The following is a 12,293-nucleotide window of genomic DNA, read 5'->3' as shown; positions in this document are numbered from 1 at the left end:
TGTGACAAATAGGCTTATTTTTTAAAAAAATTCACTTGATTTTCAAAGAAAAAAGGAATTTTAAGATTAATTTAACGGTTAATAAAAAAGACCAAAATGGCAAAAGAGTTTCTTAAAATAAGCTATATTTAAGACAGTGGTGCCCACCCCCCCTTATATCCATGACGCACCCCCCTCAATTGTCTATCCGTAGGTGTTCTTCCATGAAAAAACTTTTCGATTAATTTTTACACCCCTCAAAGATATTTATATAGGTTTTTACCCCCCAAATATTTCAATGACGCAGTTTGCGTCATAGCCCCCCTTGTGGGCACCCCTGTTTAAGACTCTAAGCATTTCGTAGATTCGTGTGGCTAAATGCCTCTTTAAATAGGCTAGATTTAGCCAAAAATAGGCTAAATTGGCATCACTGACACAATCCGCCTTATGCAGAGTCGTTTTGATGTATGATTAGCTCATACTAAAGGCCTGACTACTGCAGGAAACATATTAGTCGAACTCTTTCGTATGGTACTAGTCACTTGTCAGAACAACTCTGCATAAGGCCCGATGTCTTTTTCAGATTCCTCCCAATGCAGTTACCGAATCACATATCCAGGGGAAACAGAAACCAATATTCCAAATCGTTTGGTACAGTGCTTGTCTTACGAAGAATTGGTTGATTGTGACGCTTAAATTATTGTTTTAACTAGTTCTATTGGTTGTAACTTAACGTCTCTTTTCAACACTGAGGGCTACTACTTAAAGGAGGATTGAAACTGGGGGAATCATTCTGTACTAGAAGTCTTCACAAAATTCTACGTACAGCACAGCAGCACAAACACACACACAAAAAGAAGATAAAGAAAATACAAGAAGTTATACGATTCCGATTATCGCAAACTGAATCACACATCGCGATTGACACAAACCCTTTTGGTACCGGTATGTGCCCACAATACCAGGGATGTCCATAGGGTATAGGTTTCAGGGTGCAGGTTACGCCCATGAGATTTTTAGGAGACAAAATTTTACACTGAAATTGGCGCAATAGAATTTTAATTATATACTAGCATATATTACCCGTTTCGCTGGGTTGAAATAAATAATTTAAATGTACACTAATATTGCTCATTTTTGGATCATGTTAATGTATATCATCCCTCCTCATCCCCCAGGTGTCAGGGCTGAAAATGGACTTAAACAGTATCAGAGGTGTCACTGTTCATTTCGGAGACCGCAAGAACTATAGATTCAACAGTAGTATCTGTCATTTTTGACCATTGCACTAATATCGGTTATTATCGATGATTTTAAAATATCTCTTCCTCCCCATCCCCCAAGTTGTGGGATTGAATTTGGATTTAAACGGGATCGAAAGTACCACTGTTCATCTAAGGTATCCAGAAAACTATAAATTCGACACTGATAGTGGCCATTTTCGATCATTTTTATATATCTCTTTCTTCCCTTCCCCCAAGTGGCGGGGCTGATTTTAGATTTAAACCGTATCGGAAATGTCACTGTTCATCTTAATGATCCCGAAAACTATGGATTAGACACTAATATTGGTCATTTTCTATCATTATTATATATATAGCTCCCCTTTCCCCTCCTGCTTGCTGCGACACACGGCATCAGAATTGTCATTGTTAATATCAGCTACTCCTACAACTATGGATTGGACACTAATATTAGTCATTTTCGATCATTTTTAAATGTTTATCCCCCTTCCCTACGTAGTACCCTCCCCCTCCCCAACATCAGGGCTGAACTTGGATTTAAAACAGCATCAGAGTGTCACTGTTTCTCTCATCGGCCCCGAAAACTATGGATTAAACACTAATATCGGTCATTTTTAATCATTTTGAAATTTCTCTCTCCCTCCCCTCCCCTACGTTGCATCGTCACACTGAATAGCCTAAAGCAATCCCTGCCCCTAAACTTATGTATGTTGAAAATTTGATTGAGATCGGTCGGGTGGTTCAAGAGTGATGAAGTCACAAAGATAGTCATTTTTATTTTATTTTATTTTATTTTATTTTATTTTATTTTTTTTTTTTTACATATATCTTCCCCTCAACCTCCACTACGTTGGCTCGTCAAAGTGAAACGATAAAAACTCCCAAGGCCCGACCCTCATATATGTTGAAAATATGATCGAGATTGGTTGGGTGGTTCAAAAGTTACAGGTTTTATTAGTTTTTATTTATACGTCCCCTTCCCCTCACCCTCGCCGAGGATCTACCGTTAAAGTGGAATTGCACATGTTTTCAGATCCGAACCTCATGTATCTTGAAAATTTCATTGAGATCGGTCGGCTAGTTCAAGGGTTATTAAGTTACAAAAATAGTAACTTTCAGTCTTATATAAATTGATTTTTATATATCTCCTCCCTCCCCCTTCCCTAGGTTGCACCGTAAAAGGGAAATGACGAAAACATCCCAGGCCCGAACCCTATCTATGTTGAATGTTTGATCAAGATTGGTCTGGTGGTTCAAGAGTTATTAAGTTTAATTTATTTTTATAGATTTCTCCCCTCCCCCTCCCCTAAGTTCTACCGTTAAAGTGATATGATAAAAACCACCTCAGGTCCGAACCTCATCTATGTTAATTTTTTTAAAGATCGGTCGGGTAGTTTAAGCGTGATGAAGTCACAGAGAGTCACTTTTATTTTTACTTTTTTTTTTTTTTTTACATATATCTTCCCCCTTCCTTCGTTGCACTGTAAAAGTGAAATGAAGAAAACATCCCACGCCCGAACTTTATCTATGTTGAAAGTTTGATCAATATTGGTCGGGTCGTTCAAGAGTTATTAAGTTTTATTTGTTTTTGTATATCTGTCCCCTCCCCTCCCCTCCCCTCCCCTAAGTTCTACAGTTAAAGTGATATGATAAAAACCACCCCAAGCCTGAACTTCATCTCTGTTGAAAATTTGATTAAGATCGGTGGTTAAGATGGGTGATTTAAGCGTAATAAAGTCACAAAGACAGTCACTTTTATTTCTTCCTTTTTTTTTACATATATCTCCCCTCCCCCTCCCCTTCGGTGTACTGTAAAAGTATGGATGGTATCGAGACGAGACGAGACGAGACTTTGTACAGTCTCGGTCTCGTCTTGGTTTAAAAATAGCTGTCTCGGTCTCGGTCTCGTCTCGAGTCAAAAATCGCCGTCTCGGTCTCGGTCTCGTCTCGGTCAACAAATGCTTGTCTCGATCTCGGTCTCGGTCTCGAGGGCCAAATCTCGGTCTCGTCTCGGTCTCGTCTCGAAAGTCTCGAAATAAATAGGTGAAACTAAAATTGTAAAAGTATTATTATTGTAAAGTCTGTCGTTTCTGCTTCTTATTTTTGGCCTTATTCTTGACTTAGAATTATAGTATGATGTACTTCTTCAGAGCTAATTTGATAGCGCTGATGCCTTCCATGCGTGTGTTCCAGTTCCAATCATCAGTGGGTATATCATATCTGGGATAAAATTCTAATAGTAACCCATATTTCACTTTCAGCAAAAGACTTTCTCATATGGCCTTAGCACTGCCTATACAATTAAACTCTATTAAATTAACTTCAGTGCTATAGAGTAGTTTCTTTCCTTCCTTAGAATAAGAATTATTCAATACATTCTAACGGATAACGCAACACATAGCAGCATGAATGTATTTAATCGTACCGAAATTGAAATTTTACAATTTCTCATTTATTATCCAATACATTCTGTTTTGACTGTCATTTTAAAAACATAATATAACGTTCATTATCTGAACAAATAGGGTAAATTATTACTACAATATTTTTTGTTTAAAATTGATCAAATGCTTTATTACCGTTTCACATCTACGTGTTTAATTGACACCTTATAACACGAAATTCCTGAACTTTGTGGTGGGAGCTACGGCACTCATCTTTGCTATGTGTGGCCTTGGGTTGCATCACGAAACAAGTTAGGGGCAAAGTCAGATGTTTCGCATAGTACACGTCTAAATTTAAGTACATTCTGTTTCTTATACAAGTTCCTAAAGTTGTAATGCATTACATGCGCATACGTATATTCACTGCCGTAACATAGATTAAGCTTATTCCTGAGCTTTTAGCGGTGCATGTGATCTTTATTCGAGAAAACCAATCGTGCGTTCATTAGGTTGAAATTTTATATTGATTGAAAATTACTTGCGAAACATGAACATACATATTATATAAGTATATAGATAATTCGAGCTAGCTGTATCTATTTTCTCTCTCTCGCCAAAACAAGTGATTCTTAACTTTCTAGTTTTCTTTTGCATTCATTTTTCGTAGTTTTGCAGCAACATGAAGTATTAAATAGTCAAAAATATATTTTTTTCTTCACTGTATGACTCGTTAAATTTTGGATCCAATTTTACCCTACCTTACCTAGTAAATTTATACACTATATATATATATATATATATATATATATATATATATATATATATATATATATATATATATATATGAACATTCGTGGTAGACTATGTTTTTGGTCAAATTCAGTTAGAATACTTTTTTAAAAATAGACTATGTTCTTTCTAGTGGTGTAATAATGTAAGTCTAAAGCCATCTTACTACTTTGTAACTACTTAGTATAGTTTGAAAAACAGTATTATAGATCTTAGTTAAGAAACCGGTTTTTCGCTTCTGTAAAATTATGAAATTATGACTTGGTTTAGTTTGCCTCTGAGATCTCGATATAAAATCATCACCATCATCATAATCAAGCATTATCAATCCACTGCTGGATGAAGTCTTCCCAAGTTTTCTCTACAACTATCTATCTTCGGTAATTCTTTCCCAGGTTACTCCCCAGTGGTTCGTGATTTTGTCACAATTTCTTGTATGCGGTCATTTCCTAGGCTGTTTTTGTCATGTGATATCCAATCTAAAATTGTTTTCGTCTATCGATCATAATTTTGTCTTGCGATATGTCCATCACATTTTTCGGTCTATTTTAAACATTATTTCATTAGTACCAGTCACTAGTTGCCAAATAATTCATTTCTATATATTTGAGCTACAAATAGTTCATATCCTCTACTTTTGGAGCACACACACACTATTTTTTGATCTTCGGATCTGGCAACACTGACTCAATTATTTGAATCAACACAATGTAAGAACCCCCATTTGCTGTAAAGGCTAGTACGCTTGATTTTGGTTCGCATGGTCCCGAGTTCGATTCCCGGTGGCGGTAATGTTCCATGACCGAAGTTTTTCGGGTTCCAATATGATTAGTAACTCCACGTCTCCTTTAGCCGCCTTAGCATAATCGTGAGACGTTAAACTAAAACAAAACAAACCAAAAATCAACACAATGTGTATTACTAACTGTAAGTCTTTGAATAATTGCATATAGCTATATGGTATGGATCGAGTTTGAGGTGGTCGGTGGTCAAACTATAACAAATGAAATGCAGTTAGGGTGTAATGAAAATTTTAATAAAGCAGTGTTTTAATCTAAAAAATACATCAGGCCTAAGGCTTAGGGAGAACAACTATTGCTACTGAAAAGTTGTCAGTTACGTTTAATTTCAGTTATTTTCTTTTACATTTATTGCTGGAACGAAAACTTTGACATTAACATTATAAGTAGCCCAAAGACAATGAAAAACATCGTGTTTTGAAAACATTCTTGCACCATAAAACAAATTACGAGTAATTTTAAAATATTTTGCACTTTAGCTACATTATTTGCACTATATTTTTAATAATATTTAGCAATTTATTTAAGTTCGCAACACTGCTTAAAATAATGTAACTGCGACTTGTTGTAATTAAAACGACCGAACACTAATGTTATAATGTTCCTGCCGTTTGAGTTATTAGAGATCTCCAAAATGTTGATGTTAGAGATATGTATTGTCCTTTGTTACACTGAATAATGTATGTGGTATTGTGGTTTTACTTAATATTTAAATTAAAAACATGTAGATTATTTCGTGGCTAAGCAGTTAGCCTATGGCGTGAGAGACCCCCCGGGTTAGATTCCCAGCGGGAGCTCATGTGGTTTAGATTCAACGTTAATCAGTAGGTTCAGTCTCATATAGCCTCGCTGCTGAAAGAGGCGTTGAACTCAATAAAAATGAAATGAAATTTTTGAGTTTTACGTCCCACGGTTATGCCGGTTACTCTAAAGGAGACGGTGATGATGAGAGATGAATGAAATGGTGGAATGAAGAAAGTGGGAGGAAACGGGAGAACCCCGAGAAAACCCACGCACTAAACTAAATTAACTGAACAGAAATATGTAATATCAAACGTAGTGCAATTTGAGAAATTACAACTTTATGTTGCGTTGGCAACACTGTTTGTTTATCTAGTGGTATTGCAGAGTATCTAGAAGAATTTCCCCTTCCATATTTCACACAGCATGTTAAAAAAAAATAGCATTTTTAATATATATGACTATTATATATAATAGATGAAATACCCATTTTTCGCACGGGACCAGTATTTGGAAGTCAAGGCCTGTGGGAGTATCACTATCTCAGCAACCGCAAAAACTATATATTTGACACTAATATCGGTCATTTTGTATTATTTTTACATGAATCGGTGTCCCCTCCCCAGCAGGTGAACCCCAGCCCGCATGCACTGGTAGCTGAATTTGAAAGTCATCGCTAATAGAAGTGACACCATTGATCTCAGCGACCGCAAAAACTATACATTTCACGCTAATATCGGCCATTTTGGATTACTTTTACATGTCTCGGTATCCCTCCTGTGAGCTCCGGCCTGCAGCTGAATGGGGTGAATTTGGAGGTTAATGCGATCGGAGTTTCACCATTGATCTCAGAAAACGCGAAAACTATTTGACACTAATATCGGTCATTTTGTATTATTTTTACGTCTCGGTACTTCCCTCCCCCGCAAGTGAACCACGGCCCGCATGCACTGGTAGCTGACTTTGAAAGTCATCGCTAATGGAAGTATCATCATTGATCTCAGCAACTGCGAAAACTATGTATTCGACACTAATATCGGTCATTTTCTACTACTTTTACATTCCTGGTAAACGCCCCTCCTGATTCAAAATTTAAAAAACAAAAACGCTTCTTCTTGGTCTGAGGCCTGGGACATGATACTTGCCACCCAAATTTAGTAACTCTTGGAATCTCGTCTGGTCCCCAGGCCGCACACAGGCAATCAGAAAGACAGGTACGCAGACACACAGACAAACTCTTCCTTTTACTTATATTAGATATGATATACAGGCGAGGATCCAAGGGGAGTGTTAAAGGGGCTATACCTCCCCTTGACGCTCAGCTATACACTGTATAAAATGGGCTTCAATCCTACTTCTTTCTTTACATTGGATAAAATGTCAAACTATGGTTTAGCCCCTCCCTCGATCATATTTCGGGAGAGGCTTGAGAACGAGTAAGAAATATTTGTATTGTACGTGCAATGCGAAAAAATGATCACAAATCTATTTCGGAAGGGTCCGATAGCCATCCCCTTAATACGCCACTGAACATTAGTAAACTGTTCCCATATTACCTAATACAGCAACGAAAGAAATTTTGAGTAAAGGTCAATCTTAATAGTTGTCTATATCAATATTCGAGACGAGACCGAGACTTTCGAGACTGGCCTAAGTCTCGTCTCGGTCTCGTCTCGATTTATAGAGCCCCGTCTCGGTCTCGGTCTCGTCTCGGTAAATAAAAGGCCGTCCCGATCTCGGTCTCGTCTCGGTATATAAAAGGCCGTCTCGGTCTCGGTCTCGTCTCGATAATTCGAGACGATACCGAGACGATACCGAGACTAGTCTCGGTCTCGGTACCGTCCCTAGCTAAAGGAGACTGTGATGATGAGAGATGAATGAAATGGTGGAATGAAATGAAAAAAATGAAATTTTGAGTTTTACGTCCCACGTTTATGCCGGTAAGGCTAAAGGAGACGGTGATAATGAGTAATGAATGAAATGGTGGAATGAAGAAAGTGGGAGGAAACGGGAGAACCCCGAGAAAACCCACGCACTAAACTAAATTAACTGAACAGAAATATGTAATGTCAAACGTAGTGCAATTTGAGAAATTACAACTTTATGTTGCGTTGGCAACATTGCTTGTTTATCTAGTGGTATTGCAGAGTATCTAGAAGAATTTCCCCTTCCATATTTCACACAGCATGTTAAAAAAATTCAGCATTTTTAATATATATGACTATTATATATAACTAGATGAAATACCCATTTTTCGCATGAAACCAGTATTTGGAAGTCAAGGCCTGTGGGAGTATCACTATTTCAGTAACCGCGAAAACTATATATTTGACACTAATATCGATCTTTTTGTATTATTTTTACATGTCTCGGTACCCCGTCCCCACCAGGTGAATCCCGGCCCGCATGCACTGGTAGCTGAATTTGAAAGTCATCGCTAATGGAAGTGGCACCCTTGATCTCAGCGAGCGCAAAAACTATACATTTGACACTAATATCGGCCATTTTTTGATTATTTTTACATGTCTCGGTATCCCTCCTGTGAACTCCGGCCCGCAGCTGAATGGGGTGAATTTGGAGGTTAATGCGATCGGAGTTTCACCATTGATCTCAGAAAACGCGAAAACTATTTGACACTAATATCGGTCATTTTGTATTATTTTTACGTCTCGGTACTCCCCTCCCCCGCAAGTGAACCACGGCCCGCATGCACTGGCAGCTGACTTTGAAAGTCATCGCTAATGGAAGTATCATCATTGATCTCAGCAACTGCGAAAACTATGTATTCCACACTAATATCGGTCATTTTCTACTACTTTTACATGTCCCGGTAAACGCCCCTCCTGATTCAAAATAAAAAAAAAAACGCTTCTTCTTGGTCTGAGGCCTGGGACATGATACTTGTCACCCAAATTTCGTAACTCTTGGAATCTCGTCTGGTCCCCAGGCCGCACACAGGCAATCAGAAGACAGGCACGCAGACACACAGACAAACAAACTCTTCCTTTTACTTATATTAGATATAATATACAGGCGAGGATCCAAGGGGAGTGTTAAAGGGGTTATACCTCCCCTTGACGCTCAGCTATACACTGTATAAAATGGGCTTCAATCCTACTTCTTTCTTTACACTGGATAAAATGTCAAACTATGGTTTAGCCCCTCCCTCGATCATATCCTGGATCCGCTGATATATATATATATATATATATATATATATATATATATATATATATATATATATATATATATATATATATATATATATATGTTGAAAGAGGGAGAGAGAGACAGAGATGACTATACACATCAGCAGTGGATTTTGTTTCGGGAGAGGCTTGAGAACGAGTAAGAAATATTTGTGTTGTGCGTGCAATGCGAAAAAATGATCACAAATCTATTTCGGGAGGGGCTTCAGTCCGATATCCATCCCCTAAATACGCCACTGAACATTATTCAACTGTTCCCATATTACCTAATACAGCAACAAAAGAAATTTTGAGTAAAGGTCAATCTCAATAGTTGTCTATAACAATATTCGAGACGAGACCGAGACTTTCGAGACTGACGTAAGTCTCGTCTCGATTTATAGAGCTCCGTCTCGGTCTCGTCTCGGTAGATAAAAGGCCGTCTCGGTCTCGGTACCATCCCTATGTAAAAGTGAAATGAAGAAAGCATCCGAGGCCCAAACCTTATCTATGTTGAAAATTAGGTCGAGATCGGTAGGGTGGTTCAAGAGTTATTAAGTTTTATTTATTTTCATATATTCCCCTCCTCCCCTCCCCTCCCCTAAAATCTACTCTCAAAATGAAATGATAAAAAAGTTTCCAAGTTTGAACTTCATATATGTTGAAAATTTGATTGAGATCGGTCTGGTGGTTCAACAGTTATTAATTCACAAAAATAGTCACTTTTATTTTTATATTTATTGATTTTTATATATTTTCCCCTCGACCCCCTCCCCTAGGTTGCTCCGTCAAAGTGAAATTATAAAAATCATCCCAGTCCAAAACCTCATCTACATTGAAAATTTGATCAAGATCCGTGTGGTGTTCAAGAGTTATTAAGTTTTATTTATTTTTTTCTATGTCCTCCTCTTCCCGCTCCCCTAAGTTCTACCGTCAAAGTGAATAGCTAAAAGCACTCCCAGGCCAGAACCGCATATACGTTGAAAATTTGATCGAGATCGGTCTGGCGGTTCAAGAGATTAAGAGTCACAAACATAGTCACTTTCAATTTTATAATATAGATTATAATGTTGCTTTTAAGCGTGCTATCCCAGGTTAGATATTCATACTTGAATTCATGAATTCCTTAATATCAATAACATTTTAAAATACGTACTTAGTTGTCAGATCTCCGTTTTTTTTTGGGGGGGGGTGGAGGGCGAAATGGAAATTTGGGGGATTGCGATCAAGAACCTGAGGAATTGTTACTGTTGGGTAGTTTCTATCCCAGTAAAGTAGTTGCTGGAAATATAAGTCAGGGATCGCACGCACAAAAAGCACAAGTATTAATCACTTAGCCACAAAAGAGGATGGTAGAATACTTATCTCTGGCACGTGGGGTTCTGGTTCGATCTCAGCTTCTGCCAAGTTTCTTTATGGTGGGTAAACACCGTGTGTGTGTTTATAGTTTTTCTCGAGGTTCTACTGTTTATCCTACTTTTTGTATTCCACCACAATCATCCGTCTCGTCATCATAGCCTCAATGCATAAAGTGGAACGGTAAAAAAAAAAAAAAAAAAAGTCACACTTTACCCTTTACCAACGATGGCCAATTGATAATGTGATGAGGCACAGAAAAAAATAATAATCATACTTTGAGGCCATTTTTCATTTTCCTTGCTACTGTCCTTTTGCTGCATTCTCTGAAAGTCAATCAGGTACTAACGGTTTTATCCTTGCAGAGTAGTATTGGTCTCTGCAACCTATTTTTTCACAGTTGAAAGTCAAGTCTCAATTACTAACTACACTATTCCTGTTATGGACAAAGGCATCACTAAGGGTGGCTGGACTGGCAAAAAGCCAAGGGCCCACCCGTGACCCGATACAATTTTTATTTTGCTAAACCACTGCAAAATATAAGTGACACTGATCTTTTACATAAAATTGTTGAATTGCAGAAACATTAAGCAAAGTAAAAAGTGCGTTATATTTTGCACTAATCGAACAGAAGAAAATAAAATATCGTATGATGTGATGTTGACATATATCACTATTGATCCATCAATATGTTCCTCTGTATGACGTGTTAATGCGAATATAGGTCTAGACTAAATGTTAGAACAAGCAATAATTGGTAAGCACACAAACATTATTACATTTTTTTTAAAAAAATAACAAACACGCTTCCAGCAACGATCATATGACACCATATTAAGAATGGATTAAGTAATAGCGTTATACTCTAACGTTAGTTGTGGTTTGCATATTTTCTATATACATCTTGAAGACGAAACTAATCGGAGATGGAGTATCTTTCGATCCACCCTTGCCTAAATTGTCCACCATTAAAAAAAAGAAAAGAATAATTTTCAACTTCATTAAAAAAAATCCATGCAGTTTTATTATACGGATCCATATTATAAGTAGTAATAGTAGTAGCAGGAAAGGTGGGGCAGGGTTTGGTTGAATTCCGTTCTCGACATGAAATGGGCAAATTAAAGACTTGCCCAATTTTTTGTGCACATTTTACAATCTATGGATCCCTATAGTATAATTGCACCAAAAATCATCTTGTATTCACCAAAAGTACCTAGAAAAACCTTTAATGGTGTCAGGTACCTCGAACCCAGACCCATTGAGTTATGAAGCGAGAACGGTTACTGTAAACTTAGTATTGCATGTTCGTATATTGCTAAATAAATTTGTATTGTAGTCTTAATGAATGATTGGCTAAAGATACGATTTACAGGAACCTTGTTTTCTGATTTAAAAATCCATCTTTCTCTAATATTGTAACCAGAAAATTGAAGTGATTCACACATAGGGCCTCATTACGTAACAGTCTTCGCCAAATTTTCAAATTGCTACGCAACTCAAGTACAATGCAAATTTGAAAATTACAACGCTATGACTACAAACTAAAACAAAAACTTTGTGTTACGTTGACTCAAATCGCTATACATTATTGCTCCAATTTTTAGGATTTGCAGGTTTTCAACAAATCTTTTCTTTGACACAAGATGGTGGATAGGAATTCATCGAATGATCAGTCGCTATGTACTGTGTACTAATGCTGCCACCTAGTAGCTACAAGCAGAACTTTTTCAAAACTATACCTACAGGTGGCACTGATATCGATTTGTTTTCAAGCTTTCTGACCCCTGTTCGAGGCTATAAACATGTGTCCTG

The sequence above is a fragment of the Thermobia domestica genome, chromosome 18 (assembly GCF_964235325.1).
Source record: "Thermobia domestica chromosome 18, izTheDome1.hap1.1, whole genome shotgun sequence".
Lineage (NCBI taxonomy): Eukaryota > Metazoa > Arthropoda > Insecta > Zygentoma > Lepismatidae > Thermobia > Thermobia domestica.
This window is presented reverse-complemented; position numbering follows the sequence as displayed.